The sequence below is a fragment of the Schistocerca nitens genome, chromosome 4 (assembly GCF_023898315.1).
Source record: "Schistocerca nitens isolate TAMUIC-IGC-003100 chromosome 4, iqSchNite1.1, whole genome shotgun sequence".
In the NCBI taxonomy this organism is placed as follows: Eukaryota; Metazoa; Arthropoda; class Insecta; order Orthoptera; family Acrididae; genus Schistocerca; species Schistocerca nitens.
The window spans coordinates 914,435,047-914,452,599 of NC_064617.1; the positions used below are offsets into that span (position 1 = coordinate 914,435,047).

Here is a 17,553-nt window from a genome sequence, read left to right on the forward strand (position 1 = left end):
TGCTTCAGAACATGGCCTACCAACCGATCCCTTCTTCTAGTCAAGTTGTGCCACAAACTCCACTTCTCCCCAGTTCTATTCAACTCATTGGGTATGTGTTCTACCCATCTAATCCTCAGCATTCTTGTGTAGCAAGTATGGCCATCAATCACCTATAGGTGTACTCATGTATAAATAGTACGGTACACGCAGAAGTGAAGTTTCAGTAATTGCTGTCCTTGCTGATGCTGCAATTTTAATGGCTAGCAATGATCTTGGCACTCGTCGCCGAAGCACATACAGTACGTCATCAGCGTGCGCCGTTGAGCGGAAACCCTGTCGTCAATTTCGCTGGCCGGCCGGCGTGCCCTGCAATTACTGACCTTTGCTGCTGACACGCAGAGCCGTTGGCGAGCAGGTCCGGCAAGCAGACGCGGCGGCAAGTTCAAGAGCGACACGGCGACCACGCCCGGGCCAGCCTGCACCAAGGCCGCGTCCGCAAACTGCTATAAATGCCCGGCCCACCGCCGTCCAGGCATCACTGTCTGCCGAAGCAACAGATCGACGCACCATGAAGGCTTTCGTAAGTACCTCCTTACAAATATGAAGCACCATTCAGTACAAGGGTATTCACTACTTAAGATGTTATCACCATCAACAGCAACAGTAGGAGCCGTCCAACATCCGCTGTCAGATGGAGGTCTCCAACAGACTTGCCTATACATACACATCTGTATACATACTACACAAACTACTATGAAGTATATCGCAGAGACCACTTATCGTTGTACCACATTTAGGACCTTCAGCGACTTGCATCCATACTGTACCTGGATCTTGTTGTGATCTTCAGTCTCAAGACTAGTTTGACGCTACTCTTCACGATGGTCTATTTCTTGAACGTCTTTTCGCTATTGCAATTTATAACCATTTGAATCTGCTTACTGTAGCCAAGCCTTCCTCTTCCACTCAAATTCTTACCCCACACCCCACACTTTCCTCCACTGCCAAACTGAGGACTCTTGATGCCTCAGAAAATGGCCTATCAACCGATTCATTCTTGTACCCGATTTCTGTCACACATTTCTTTTCTCCCAGATTCGAATCAATACTTCCTCATTAGAAATCCAATCTATCCTGCTAATACGGTCCGCCTCGGTAGCTGTGGGGTCAGCGCAGCAGATTGCTAACTGATCGAACCCGAGTTCGAACTCCAGCTGAGTTGCAGTTTTTCCCTACTCGGAAACTGGGTGTTATGCTGTCCTCATTCTAGTACCGTCATAATTGACACGAAAATTGCCTGCATGACATCACTTGACTAGTCTCAATAACCTTGGTCCTAATGAATGCTCAGAATTGTCTAAACACACTATCGTACCTTCCACTATTGAGGTGGATCTATGGACACGCTCCGACAGTCAATTAAAAAAACTTCAGTATTCTCCTACAGCGTCACATTTCAAATCTTCCATTCTCTTCGTTTCCATACGCAGGTAAACTATAGACAAATGTCTCCAGAAAATACGTCCTAAAATTTTTCTTCCTATTGGCTATCTAATTTGACAATCGTCACGTATTTTTTCTCCAGAAATATCAAAGCTCGTCTGCGGTTCTTAGTATCTCATTTCCTAGTCTAATTCACTCACTATCGCCTAATTTAATTAGATTACATAGCATTATCCTTGTATCAGTTTTGGTTTATGTTCATCTTACAACGTCTTTTCGACACTTTGCGCAATTTATTCAACCGATCTTCAGAGTCTATGGCCATCTCTGAGGGGATTGATGACCTCGGAAGTTAAGTCCCATAGTGCTCAGAGCAATTTGAACTATTTTTGAGGCATCTCTGACAGAATTGCAAAGTCATCAACAAACCTCAAAGCTTTACCTTCGAAGAATGCTACAATCGCTGGTTTTCCTTAACCTATGTTCTAACGTAAGTTGCATAGTCAATACTGCTCTCGTGTTCCTACATTTCTCCATAACCCAAAGTGAACTTCACCGAGACAGGTTTCTACAAGTTTTTCCATCCTTCTACAGACAAACTGTGTCAGGATTTCGCAACTATATCTCACTAAACTTACGTCTTGGTAATATTCACAACTGCAAACTCCCGCTTCTTTGGAACTGGAAAGATTACATTCTTCTCGATGTCTGAGGATTTTTCCCTTGTGTCATATACCTCGCACACGGGGTGGATTAGTTTTGTCTCAGCAGGCTCTCCTAAAAGCTCTCGATAATTCTGAAGAAATATCGTCCACCCCAAAGGCCTCAGGCCTTGTTTTTTTTTACTTCTTGAACTTCAGCACAGATTCGCCTGAATACAGTTCCCAGCCAGTTCCATTTCACTTTCTTTGTGGTCATAACTGTGACTTTCACCCCAATCTTTATGTGATCGATTTGTTTACTATCGTATCTATATTAGTAATCCCCAATCTGCATTTCTTCATTGCTCGCCGAGTAACCAGCGGGTTTTCAATGGTACGCCTACTCTTCCCGTTTCAGACTCGTGACGGTCGGAAACTTACATGACAAATTAAAAGAGAGCGGTGAAACAAATAAATAATAAATAAATTAATAAAAACCTTTCATGGAAGATATTATGAAATACTGAATTTTTTCTGGCGTAATTCTATGACCTTATCTGGAGAGAGAAGTCTTTGATCTGAGCAGTCAGGGTCCGTAGTAGATCTGGTTGTCGAAACTTTTCTTTCCCTCATTTCTGCCTTATGAACTGTGGAACTCCTGTTCAGCAATATCACGCATTTGCAATGATAAAACAGAGATAATATTATAATTCAGACATGATTTTTACTGTTTTATTGCCTTGACAACATTGATTCCACAAGTTAACCAGTTATACAGTACTATTTTTGTCATCAGTTTCATAGCGGCATAGGAATTTGATCCCGGATCATAGTGTTGGGGGACAGAAAATTATCGGTATTCTCTTGAATAACACGAAATATGAATTTTCCGTGTTTTTCTGTATTTGATAATCAAAACAAAGAAGATGTTTGATCAACTGGTCTTCCCAAGGACCTAACCGTTCTCTTTTTGCGAGTTTTCAGCACTAGGTTAGTCATATCAGAGTTAAAATGGCCCCTGTTGTTGCAAGAATCCAGACTATTTGTTCGGCGTATTGTGGTTGATTAAAGTGTTCTTTCGTGTGTTGTGGTCTCAGTGAATAAGACAGAAGCTGACGCTGACAGAGGCTAGCACTCTAAGCTCATGAGAGAGAGGTAAGGCCCTCTACGATACCTCTGTGGCAACATAGTGGCTTAGCTTATATTGCCAGACAATATATCACGCAAAAACGACCCAGTATCCGTACAGCGTATGTAACACGCCTACATACTCGTAAAGAATCTGAGCTCAGCTCCAGCAGTTTTCTTGTGTTAGTTGGTTCTAAGAAACATATTCTTGTGGACTTACACTATTTATAATAGATGTTCGCTGTAAAACAGTTCAATACAAAGTATATCTTTACCACTTGCAGAACAGATTCTGGTGCCGTCTGAAAACTTCCATTCGATGTTGAAGGTTTTTAGTTGTGTCTGACACAAATGTTTTGCGCAGCACTAATAAGACACAGGACTTGCAGTCACGAGGACAATCTTTCCAGTTCCTGCCATCCATTTTTAGGTTTTCTCCTAAACTGCTAAAGGCCAAAACTAGTATGAATCCTTAGAAAAGTAAACAAGTGATTGTTTTCTCTATCCTTCGTCTTCCGAGCCTGTGCCCTGATTCTAATCACGTTTTCGTCGACGAGACGTTGAACTCTAAGCCTCCATTTTCTCGTTTTCAATTATAGCTGTGTTTCTCGACGGTATTGTTTATAGTGTGTAAGGGTTTGTCCCGCACATTGTTCTATATTTCGTAACGAGAGTCTGAAGGCTCAAACAGTTGAGATTTCCTATTATCTGCTACCTACATCAAGCTCACCAACTCATTTCAATAAGAATTTTCTTCTGTGTACTAAAATAAATTCAAAGTGGTACATTCAGTTTAACTTGCGCTAAAAGGCAGTACAGAAGGCCTGCAACCATTACACAACTAACTCAGCAAGCCCATAATACTGCTTCAGGAAGCCACCAACAAAAAACCTGTATTGACGAATTGCAGTCATGACCCATCATCAGAATAGCGGAAACAAATTTGTTATGATAGTTTCCATTAAGTTAGTTTCCAATTTTCTGATGACAGAGTGTACCTAAAACGTGACAAAGTATTTGTAGGACTGATTGTTATTTGGGGACTTTAAGTAGTATTCAGTGTGTGCGCAGATAAAAATGCTGCCAGGTGATTATATTAGCACAGCTACAAGGAATGTGTGTATTCACTTTGTTACGGTAATGTACGACATTTCAGTTAATGGTGTGTTCTGTGTTCGCAGGTCTGCTCTTTCTTCGTAGTGCTGCTGGTGGCGGCCGTGTTCGCCCAGGAGAAGGCCAAGGAGACCCTGAAGGGCGCCGAGGCCTACTACGCCTACGCCGCCCCCTACGCCTACAGCGCCTTCGGCTACCCCGCCATCAGCGCCTACTCCGCCTACCCTTACGCTGCCGCCGGCTACCCCTACTACTACCGCTAAGATGACATCAGTTCTGACATGATGTCTCCTGTACTGATTCTTCTGTTTGTCTCTTCCCTCTAAATACAACTGTATCACAAAACAAAAATTGTGTCGATTTCATTTATAATCTTATAACATCAACATTGTTAAAGAAATCTAATATGTAGTTTGCCCCTGGGTCAATTATTCTGAGATACGATGATGGTGACGAAGTCCCATACTCCTTGACGGAGCGTAGGGGACCGATGCGGGAGACCTGCACCGCCGTACTATGCAAGGTCCTAGTGGAGGTGGTTTGCCATTGCCTTCCTCCGACCGTAATGGGGATGAATGATGATGATGAAGACGACAACAGCATCCAGTCATCTTGAGGCAGGTGAAAATCTCTGACCCCGCCGGCAATCGAACCAGGGACCCAGTGCTCGCGAAGCGAGAACGCTACCGCGAGACCCCGAGATAAACCACCCATTTTTAAAGTTTAGATAAACCACCCATTTTTAAAGTTTAGATAAACCACTCGTTTTTAAAGTTTGTTTAACGATCTATATTCACTAACACAAAATAACACAGGCTGTAGCTCCACAAGAGTCATCAATATGCATGACAAAAGTTTGCTGCCAGAAAATATCCGTCTCATTTCTGGAAATAAATACCTATAAAACCAGCTGAGTTTAAACAACCAGTACCTCGAAAGCATGTCTCTCATTCGACACTTTTTGGGTGATTACTTGCCTAAAATGATGATCCGATTTTGAGAATGATGGTCTCGATTCATCTACCTTCATTATTAGTATCCACAAGGTGAGTCTGAGACAGAATGTGTCATCAGTTTCAGAGACCAGAATCAACACACGAGCATAATTGCTGAGTCTGTGTCCCAATCTCTGTATGGTAGTATTTGGAGTAGGGGAATATTATGGAAGGCACGTTTATCGAGATCTCTCTGATAAAATTTAGCATTTTGTGAATCACACAAGATTATTTCATCTTGAAAGATGGGTCAATGTCTGACTATTGTCATACACTGATTAATACACATCCGTCATCACTACACAATGCTGAGAATAAATGATGACTTATGATACAAAAAGTATCTACTTGACATTGCTTATCTTATTTATTATTAACAGCAAAACACGGATGGCTAATGAGAACGTCTGAACGATTGTAGCAAGCACCACTCAATACTACACTCAGGTTTTATCGGGACATCGGAACTTAGACGTACCGAATAGGTGGTATCATATTCCTATGTTGCGGCTTTAGTCTATATTAATAACAGTAGCTCGTTGCCATGCGAACGTAATATGGAAACCAAAAAAATCCTTGCTCCAGTTGTCGCTAGTTGCTTTCGGCTGGTTAAATGCTCGTCTAATGGTAACAGGTTTCACCACTTACACTTTGTTCTCCAGATGAGACTGTGTTTACCTAAGTAAATCATTTTAGATTTCGGGTACATCTCGCAATTCAAAACAATGTAACGTTGCAGCCAAACAATCCATATTTTCACATTTATTCATAACAGTTGCTATCACTCGGTATACAATCAAAGGAAGTAAACCTTACTGTTGTTCACACGAGAAAAAAACGAACTTTACACTACAAAAACTAGATTTTACATTATATAAATATCTCGAACATTCCCTTACAAGAAGTAGCAGCTAATCGCTATAGCAGGAAACCAGTTTGAATCAAGTACCTAAATCTGTATCATATACCTTCAGTAATCAACTTGTTCTCCTCAATTCTTAACAAAACAGAAAAGGAAAGCAATGTATAAGATGGCGCAACGCATCAATTTGGACAGCCTTGCTGCTCTGCAATACACGTATGAAATGCATTGCATACCGCTTCTGATTTTCACTGTACTCTAGAGATTACTGTTCCCACTGCAGCAGGCATAACAACTGCTTCAGTGTCCGCCTCATACTATGACACTTGCTAAAGTAAAACTTCCTTGGAATAACAGATGCCTACGTACAGTTCGGCTGTGAATCTTCCTGATCTTAGACAGATGCAAATCAGTTTTTGATTTTAAGAAATACGTCAATTCAGAAATGTTGCTGAAATAAACGTTCAGTGAACTTTAATATTGCAGTGTATATGAAAGCTGTTCCCCATGATAGCATCCTTGTGTAAAATGTTCTCCGTCATCCTCAAGCGCCAAATTAAAAACTCGAGCTTTCATCACTTGCTTCCACCACCTTCATGACCACAAACTGATAGGGATTTCTTTCATACTAAGAGATACTTCCCAAAAATCACGATCTCACACTCCACAAAATATTTGTTGTTAGCCTTTATTAATACATCGTGTGTCTGTTTCTCAGAGAGAAGGTTTCTCTTGAAGACACTTTGTGTAGTAGAATACAGTTTACGTAGAATTCAGTCATGTCAGTTCCATGAGACCATGTGAGGCAAAGGTACATGGTCATGGAACTAGTCAGTACATAGTTTACAGAATGGTGATCAGAAAAATGTCATATCATCAGTTACGTGGGGAACTCTTGTACGTAATAGGAGTATGTTATAAGGAAACCTTTCCACTTAATATCGAAGACGTGGGTCTACCATTCACTGTTTTGAGTTCCATTGAAAGCCTACTGAAAATTAATCTGCTGAACACCTTCGTCTACACCGCTTGTAGCAGTCTTATCCAGGTACATATCGACTTCTCGTTTACTTACCACGGAATGAATGTTGCAGATTAGACTAACTGAGCCAATACTGTCAACAACAAATCCCATGAAATGGAACACGAAAAGGGATGGTACAGTTAGAGTTCCGAAAAACCTGGCCAAAGACCTACACAAGGTCCACGAACTGACACTGCAGATCTATATGACTGTCCTTTTCTGAGCTAAGAATATTCCTTGTGAGTGGACAAAGCTGTCTCAGAATATTTATCAGTAGGAGACTGCACTTGAAAGAAAGCAAAGCAAACAAGTATTCCCGTTCTAGTTTCACTTACAAGAATTCTTTTCATATTCACCCGTTGCAAAACTTAAAAGAACCGTCTTCGCTAACGGTCTGACCGTTTTAGGACAATAAAACTTTACTTTTACAAGAGATCAATTTAAGAAATACTTGCATTGCGTTTATTGCAGTTTAGCGTTGATCCATCTTACGTCACCGACTAACCTACTTCCCTCATCATTTCAATTATGTTCCACGCCGTTAACAGCAGCACTTGTGTCATCTGCGAACAGAAAAGTTTTTGAATCATTTTTCATATTTAATGGAAGATCATTTATGTTGAAATCACTTCTCTGTGTGTTGAATGTATCGAAGGTACTCACATTCAAATGCTTTTGCTAGTTCTCAATCTATTTTGTAGCCCTGCCAGTGCCTCACACACTACTACTACTACTACTACTACGTGATCAGGCCCAGTGGACCGCACGCTTCTACAAGTTTCCTCCTCCACTGTATTCTATCCATTGCTGCTATTCGCCATCCGTCAACATCTATTGGCACTTGGTTTAAATCTTCATGGAGTCCATCCCTCCAACGCTTCTTGGGTATCCCTGGGGGTCTCTTTCCTGAAGGTGTGAAATCCAGGAGCTTCCGAAGCCATCTGTGATCCTCCATCCGGGCCACATGGCCGGCACACTGCATTCGTTTGATTTTGACAGTTCGTACCATGTTGGGCTGCTGGTATAGTTCCTCAAGCTCTTGGTTGTATCTGAGCCTCCATTCCCCTGTATCTGTATCCAGAAACGGACCGAAGATCTTCCGAAGCACTTTCCTCTCAAAAACGAGGAGCTTGTGGAAGTCCTGTTTCCGGATACTCCGTGTCTCACAGCCATATAGAACAACAGGCTGGATCAGGGTTTTGTACAGTCGAATCTTGAACTGTCTGGAGAGATATTTGGACCGAAGCAGTTGTGCTAGGCTGTGGTAAGATCGGTTTCCTGCCTCACACAGAAAAGAATAAAATGCTTATTTTGTGGATACTCTTTTTCCTGAACCAAACTGCAAGACCGCAAAAAAATATATGCACTAAGATGTCCATCTACCGTTTTAAATAGGACTTTGTTACATACTTTCGAAACCACTACCTCTGTGTCACTTTTTATAAAGATGGTTTTAATAAGGAGTCAGTCCATCAGGAAACTGACCACACCTGAAAGACCTATTGCATGGTTGACAGCACAAAGTTCTTATATGATACTTTGATCTTCAGAACACACCTTGATATTACGTGATATCCACAGAAGACTTTATTCTTTATGTTTTAATGACTGACTCAGCTATATCTTTGCTTTTAGGTCCGTGTGATAAAACTGTCTCTGAATACAAACTATCGAGAGTTCTACATTTACCTACAGCAATAATGCTTTATCTTGCAGACCACTGAACATCACCAAAAGCAAAACAATAATAATGGAATGTAGTCGAATTAAATCGGCTGATGCTGCGGTAATTAGATTAGGAAATGAGACGCTTAAAGTAGTTAATGCGTATTGCTATTTGGGGAGCCAAATAACTGATGATTGTCGAAGTAGAGAGGATATAAAATGTAGACTGGCAATAGCAAGGAAAGCATTTCTGAAGAAGGGAAATTTGTTAACATCGAGTATAGATTTAAGTGTCAGGAAGTCATTTCTGAAAGTATTTGTATGGAGTGTAGCCATGTATGGAAGTGAAACTTGGACGATAAATAGTTTAGACAAGAAGAGAATAGAAGCTTTCGAAATGTGGTGCTACAGAAGAATGCTGAAGATTAGATGGATAGATCACATAACTAATGAGGAGGTATTGAATAGAATTGGAGAGAAGAGAAATTTGTGGCACAACTTGACTAGAAGAAGAGATCGGTTGGTAGGGCATATTCTGAGGCATCAAGGGATCACCAATTTAGTATTGGAGGGCAGCTTGGAGGGTAAAAATCGCAGAGGAAGACCAAGAGATGAATACACTAAACATAGGTTGCAGTAGGTTCTGGGAGATGAAGAAGCGTGCAGAATAGCATGGAGAGCTGCATCAAACCAGTCTCTGAGCTGAAGACCACAACAACAACAAACATTATCAGGAATTGACTATTAAATATTTTGAACAGCTCTGGTAGATCACTAACAGTTTCATAATCACACAAGAGAGATGTAACTTGTTGAAGACCCGTATTTTGCTCTAAAAACTGCTCCATAATTAAGAACACGTTTTCAATTTTGTTCCGAGAACATTCTGTTTTCGTGGTGTAGTGCATTCACGTTGCCGTACTGACTGTAGTGAAATTCTGTGACTGTAATCTCACAGCATTAGATACTATGGAACATCTCCCTTTGTCTCCTGCATGATATTCTAAATCCAAACTCATTGCTTACTTTTACTGCGTGTCTGACGGCAACTTTTTAATGTGGAAGATATGTTAAAGAAAGTGTAAAGGTTTGTAGAATTATATTATATTTGTAGTTACAACTACATTTGTTCTAAAAGTCTTGCAAAGTTTCGAATTAGCTTTAAATGTTTGCAATGCAAGTGGATTCATTGTAACATATCGTTTCCTAGCAATGGTTGTGTGCTATTATGTTCAACAGAGCCTGTATCCGGGAGGAAGAAATTGTTCTCTAACCTGGTAGTGACTGGGAGATCTTTTCATAATCATCCTAAACTGGATGTGGCCGGATTCTCCATGACTGGCTTACTCCTCTGTGATTTGACAGTATTTTCTGAGATCTTTCGCATAGAAAAAGGAGAAGTGCTCTGAGGTAGCAGCACCTTCCAAAAGGTCTTTTAGAGGAAGGGCGCACAATGAAAAGGTCAATATTTAGGCTCCCAATTCTGATTGACCAGAATGACCAAAAGACTAATTAATTTCGTGGAGTGATTTGGAAGACCGAGAAATTGGGGAGTCGGCTGGCTTCTCTCGTGGGTTCTAGAAGTCGTTTGCCCTCTGAGTAGGGATGAGAAATACCGACCGGATAAAACCGATACCGGTATTTTAGTTCTGAATAGCATTATTTATTGGGATTTTTAAGGTCTCGGTTACAATAGGTGTTTTTTTATTTTTTGTTAATAGCCGCGTACAAAACCGAGATATCAATTAGCCGTAACGGTGGTGGTAAGATTGTTCGATTTTAAATAGCACTTTTATTTAAAGAAAAGTGACTTTTATTCGTAAAATTTGCACTCGTTTCAAATATTGCATTATAAAAGAAAATGGGGAAAGCTATTAATGCAATTTTAATCATGTCGACGGAAACGAGTAACGAACACATGCCATAAGAAGTGGTACAGCATTGCTGAGACAGTAACGTCCTGTTGGCGTGTGTCGTGGCTTAAGGTACGGGTGTACATACAGTGTCCAAGACTCGCACCCCCGCCCCCCTCCCCCAATCAGGGCTATTTCTCGCTGTCATCGCTGGACATCCGTTGTATCGCAGAATCGCATCAAGCCTTATCTGAAAATATTTTTACGAAGTGAAGTAGCAATGAGGTACAATGCATCGTTTGGTTTAAGAGATTAAGGATTTATCTGCCATTTCTACGATCTAATAAAAGAGAGGAAACTATGGTAACATTAATAAATTAAAAACTTAACAACAGTTCATTTATAAAATATAATAAAAACAGGAAGTAGCTGATCTGCTGATTTCGCCTGCATAATACGCCTTATGTGCTTGTAGCCGTTGAAGCTGGACAAATTAACAAGAAAAATAGGGTTCTTCAACCACAGTTCTCATCCTTCAGCAGTGAATACTTGTTATGCCGAAATAGTGGTGAGCTCGCCGATTAGAATATGAGTTTTGAGCAGAGTTTCAAAAAATTGGGATCAGTAGAAGAATACTGGTGATTTTTGTAGTATTCAACCACTTATCACTTTTCGAGAAAAGCAACGAAGGGTGGGCGGGGTAAGTTTCCTTTTATTTGTCTATTTAATTTAATATTTTGATTATTTGTATCTTGGAACTATCAGAGTCAAAAAATTTCAGTCTTTGTTCTATTACTAAGTTTATTACAGGAAGTAATAAGACTAAATGTCGAAAATCGATTATTTCAGAAACAGGTAATTTTGAATGGTTTTAACAGTCGGGTTAAAGTGGCGTGGAAAAATACCATACAGTTGATTTAATGATAACTGTAATGCCTACCTTTGAGGGAAAGGGACTATTTTCGTAGCAAATTTCACAAGTTTGGAGAAGGTGATCCTTTGAGAACAGTCAAGTCATTCCTTGCAACACTGAAATTTGAGAGAATCCGAAAGGCCCTTAGTAGGAGAGTACTCCTTCAACAAGATACGGTCTTTAACTTTAGAGTGTCCCACATGCAGCGGCAGGGTTGAGCGAGGAGAATGGTAAAATGCTTTCATAGTATTTGTAGAACCCCAGCAGCATCGTCATCACACACTCACACACACACACACACACACACACAGAGAGAGAGAGAGAGAGAGAGAGAGAGAGAGAGAGAGGAGAGTAATGTCCGGATCGGTGGATTGGAAGGAACGGTCCAACACCCTGGCCACCCCGCTCTCCAGACAATACGTCCCTTGACTTTTTTTTCTGGGGCTATATCAAGGACAGAGTCTTCGTCACACCAGCTGCTGACGTTGACGAACTGAAGGCTAGGATGCAAGCTACTGTGGCTACTGAGACAGAATACATGTTACGAAATACCTGGCGGGAACTGGAATACCGCCTCGACATTCTCCGAGTTACAAAGGGAGCACACGTTGAGGTTTACTAACGTAAGTGGTAAGTGGTCTTAAAAAAAACTAGTAACACTAACCTATGTAAAGGCATCAAATGTAACTTATCATGTCAAACGGTTATTCTGTTATAAATTGTTATAATCAGGGCAAGACTTGGTGCTCACTATATATATATATATATATATATATATATATATATATATATATATATATATATATATATTGCTCTCCTAACATGTTTTGCAGCTTCACCTAGCTGTCTCTCTTAAAACTAAATTTGCAGCATGTTCCTCGGTTGTCACAAAAGAACAGTGCATATTGGTTTCTACAAAGCAATAACAATATATAGGGCAATCAGAGCGCTACTAAGCCAACGTACACACACACACACACACACACACACACACACACACACACAATGGGAGGGAGAGAGAGAGAGGGAGAGACATTTTGATCTCCCAATCGCAACCCAATATTTTACTGCCATAGTTAATGAAACAGGCAACTGCTACATACCCGAGAGCCACTGTCTCGTTCTGTTAGTTCGATATCCGATATTCTGCTCCGGTCTTGTTCTCATAGACCGAACTGTAACACTCAAGATGTTACAACAGTAGCTGTATCTCTGACTCGCTACTCCACCATATTTGTTTTCGTAGTTCAACCATCCATCAGCTTTGTTGTCGTAGCTCAGTGTACCATCTTCGTTCCCGTAGTCCTATCTCTGCCTCCTGTGCTCCACCATCATTGTTCTTGTAGTCCGTTCCTTGTACCCAGGGGCATAACGTTAGGGCCTGCAATGCGAGCTGTCCAGGTATTTCAAGGGCTCACAGAAGAGCAAAGAAAATATGATTTGTATTGTTATCTAGATTAAAAATTAATATAAAAATAAAATATGTACAAACTTAAATACGGAGACATGTATAAGATAAATGGTCAAGTCAAATGACAGCCTGCAGAGGAATAGTCAGATCAAAACGGTTTCGTAGAATCGGTCCAAGTCAAGTCGATTTTAGCATAGCTAGATGAGTGTGTAAACTAAGCTTGACCTTTCCGTCTCTCTTAAAACTAAATTTTCAGCATGTTCCTCGGTCGTCACAAAAGAAAAGTGCATGTTAGTTACTACACAGCAATAACAATATATACCAAAATATCACATTTAGGTAGAAAATTATTTTTACATTACGTGTAGTGTTCAAGAATTTGTGGTGGTGGTTAGTGTTTAACGTCCCGTCGACAACGAGGTCATTAGAGACGGAGCGCAAGCTCGGGTTAGGGAAGGATTGGGAAGGAAATCGGCCGTGCCCTTTCAAAGGAACCATCCCGGCATTTGCCTGAAACGATTTAGGGAAATCACGGAAAACCTAAATCAGGATCGCTGGAGACGGGATTGAACCGTCGTCCTCCCGAATGCGAGTCCAGTGCTCAAGAATTTGTATTGAGCAAAATTTTTCGAAATATTTCCCTTTTGTCACGCCTTTTTTTCAGAAATCAATGTAAGTTTTGCACACCAGTGTATTACAGGAGACGTTGTTCCCAGAACGAACATGTTCTGAAAGTAAAAAGAGGGTGAATAATTGTTTTGAATAACGCAGTGCTTTGCTAGCCATGATGGTCTTGGATGTGGTACGTACTTTTTTTGGTCCAATTTTTGAACTGACTTGCTCACCCAGTGAGAGGGACATCTATTATGATGAGAACTCAGATTCATGGTGTTTTATTTCGCGTATAGCTTATTTTACTTCTGGCAATGATTTGTTACAGAGGAATTTGCGAAGGTACACAGATGTTTCAAGAATCGATACTAAACTTTTTCTGCGTCTGTATATGACTGGATAGGTCAGTTCGAAGGGCAGAGGAAGGCAAAGACATATCTGCTTTAACTAGAACGGACCAGAATGTTCAAAAATCTTCAAGTTGCGTACAGCTGTATATTCCCTGTAACAAGAGGTGAATTCAAGGTTACTGGTCTGGTTCACTATTACGATAACATCCTTTTTATCATGATCGTCTTTCATATTTTGGTTTCGTTAGTGTTCTGACGTAGAGTAGTGATGATGTTCCTCTCTGTAAGACTGTCTGAAGATGGCGAAACAGGCCATAGCTGTTAAAGTTATGCGATTGTGGAAGCAAATAATTATTGTTTTGCATAATATATGAGGTTTTCTATTTACTGGTTGTGACAGTGATAAATACTATAGAAATAGAAAGATGCACAGAGGTCAGCATTTCCCCATAGCCAATCTACAGACTGCTTGCCCGCCCTAATATGTGCGGTCGCTTCAAGAAGAGATCATTTGTATACAATCGCCAAATGACGACGTCGTCGACAGTCTATTGATTTTACATTATGACAACAAATAATCATAACGACTTTTTAAAACCGAGGAATTTTGCCACGGAGCCGTGAACGCATCTCCCGAGCTCTGATACACCAGTTTCCCACGGTTTGGGGCTTGTGTAGCAACTCTGTTGCCATGTTAGGTTAGCGGTCTGACCTATTAACGTTGCTGTGAGAAGGCTCGTACAATCACAAGGTGCGACAAAGTAATTGCAACGAAGCCTAGCTCAATTAAACAGCCGAAAGAAAGCCTAACGGTAGACCTGGATGTAGTGGAAAAGTAATCGTACTTTCGAAAATTGAGACTCGAACCACCTATACAGGGTGGTCCATTGATCGTGAGTGGGCCAAATATCTCACGAAATAAGCGTCAAACGAAAAAACTACAAAGAACGAAACTTGTCTAGCTTGAAGGGGGAAACCAGATGGCGCTATGGTCGGCCCGCTAGATGGCGCTGCCATAGGTCAAACGGATATCAACTGCGTTTTTTTAAAATAGGAACCCCCATTTTTTATTACATATTCGTGTAATACGTAAAGAAATATGAATGTTTTAAGTTGGACCACTTTTTTCGCTTTGTGATACATGGCGCTTTTATAGTCACAAACATATGGCTCACAATTTCGGACGAACAGTTGGAAACAGGCAGGTTTTTTAAATTAAAATACAGAACCTAGGTACGTTTGAACATTTTATTTCGGTTGTTCCAATGTGATACTTGTACCTTTGTGAACTTATCATTTCTGAGAACGCATGCTGTTACATCGTGATTACAAGTAAATACCACATTAATGCAATAAATGCTCAAAATGATGTCCGTCAACCTCAATGCATTTGGCAATACGTGTAACGACATTCCTCTCAACAGCGGGTAGTTCGCCTTCCGTAATGTTCGCACATTAATTGACAATGCGCTGACGCATGTTGTCAGGCATTGTCGGTGGATCACGATAGCAAATATCCTTCAACTTTCCCCACAGAAAGAAATCCGGGGACGTCAGATCCGGTGAACGTGCGGGCCATGGTATGGTGCTTCGATGACCAATCTAACTGTCATGAAATATGCTATTCATTACCGCATCAACCACACGCGAGCTATGTGCCGTACATCAATCATGTTGGAAGTACATCGCCATTCTGTCATGCAGCGAAACATCTTGTAGTAACATCGGTAGTACATTACGTAGGAAATCAGCATACATTGCACCATTTATATTGCCATCGATAAAATGGGGGCCAATTATCCTTCCTCCCATAATGCCGCACCATACATTAACCCGCCAAGGTCGCTGATGTTCCAGTTGTCGCAGCCATCGTGGATTTTCCGTTGCCCGGTAGTGCATATTATGCTGGTTTACGTTACCGCTGTTGGTGAATGACGCTTCGTCGCTAAATAGAACGGGTGCACAAAACCTGTCATCTTCCCGTAATTTCTCTTGTGCCCAGTGGCATAACTGTACACGACGTTCAAAGTCGTCGCCATGCAATTCCTGGTGCATAGAAATATGGTACGGGTGCAATCGATATTGATGTAGCATTCTCAACACCGACGTTTTTGAGATTCCTGATTTTAGCGCAATTTGTCTGCTACTGATGTGCAGATTAGCCGCTACAGCAGCTAAAACACCTATTTGTTGCAGGTCGTGATTGACGTTTCACACGTGGCTGAACACTTCCTGGTTCCTTAAATAACGTAACTATCCGGCGAACGGTCCGGACACTTGCATGATGTCGTCCAGGATACCGAGCAGCATACATAGCACACGCCCGTTGGGCATTTTGATCACAATAACCATACATCAACACGATATCGACCTTTTCCGCAGTTGGTAAACTGCCCATTTTAACACGGGTAACGTATCACGAAGCAAATACTGTCCGCACTGGCGGAATGTTACGTGATAGCACGTACTTATACGTTTGTGACTATTACAGCGCCATCTATCACAAAGCGAAAAAAGTGGTCCAACTTAAAACATTTGTATTTCTTTACGAACTACATGAATATGTAATAAAAAATATGGGTTCCTCTGTAAAACGACGAGATGATATCCGTTTGACCTATGGCAACTCCATCTAGCGGGCCAACCAAGCGCCATCTGGTTTCCCCCTTCAAGCCAGACGAGTTTCGTGCTTTGTAGGTTTTTCGTTTGATGCTTATTTCGTGAGATATTTGGCCCGATCACTATCAATGGACCACCCTGTATAATAAATTCGCTGGAAGAGAACAGAGATTCTTCAAGAAAACTTAACTACTCACATAAATTACCAAAGCACCTGGGAATAACTCTCGGTATAATGTATCTGTCAGATGACATCTACCAAAAACGGTTAGAAAATGGAAAATGAGAAACAAGAAAATCCAAAAGCTGTGTGGTACAACGTGGAAGCATCGCCACCCACTCCACATTCCTCTGCTCTTGATATTGCCTTCCCAACCGTTGATCATTGTGTTCCACTTTGGCTAAACAGCCCACATGCACAAAACTATAGCGAGCTAAATAACATTATGAGAATGATTGCTGATGTCTTCATGTAAAATCCTATACAATCGCTATGAGCACTAAGCCATATTCTGCATCCTCAACTACAACTCATAAATGTTCTCGCGAAAGAGTACAAAAAGACATCGGATAGTACAAATCTAGCAATGCCCCTGAAGTTACCGATGATGCCAACCAAACCGACTCCACTCTAGACGACCGCAGACATAAACGACAAGGTTCGCTGTGGAAGTTGAGAAAACATTCTCATTGCTAAACAGAATTAGAGCCCAAAATGGCAAATGAGTATATTTGTTACACAAATGGGATAAGTAACACACTTTGTGACTGTGGAGACTCCAAACTCGATAGATTACATAAGTATCCCAGATGGTTGTTCAATTGCATACTGTTTTATTTCTACAGAGTGATTTTTTTCCACCGGGTAGAAATTACATGGATTGAACGATGGGAGCCGGCCCGTGTGGCCGAGCAGTTCTAGGCGCTTCAGTGCGGAACCGC

At 41.1% G+C, this 17,553-nt stretch overlaps 1 protein-coding gene across 2 annotated transcripts in view; it reads left to right on the forward strand.

Moving 5' to 3' along the window:
* Positions 1-233: 233 nt before the first annotated feature.
* The window catches only part of LOC126253497 (uncharacterized), a 67,358-nt gene continuing 50,038 nt past the window's right edge, over positions 234-17,553 (forward strand). Inside the window, exons 1-2 of one of the 2 annotated variants that reach the window (XR_007545974.1) lie at positions 234-562; positions 4,376-4,658. The gene's annotated coding sequence lies outside the window, so the exon portion shown is untranslated. Of the gene's footprint in view, positions 563-4,375; positions 4,659-17,553 lie in introns of those variants that run through there. The other variant, XR_007545973.1, reaches the window with a different exon arrangement.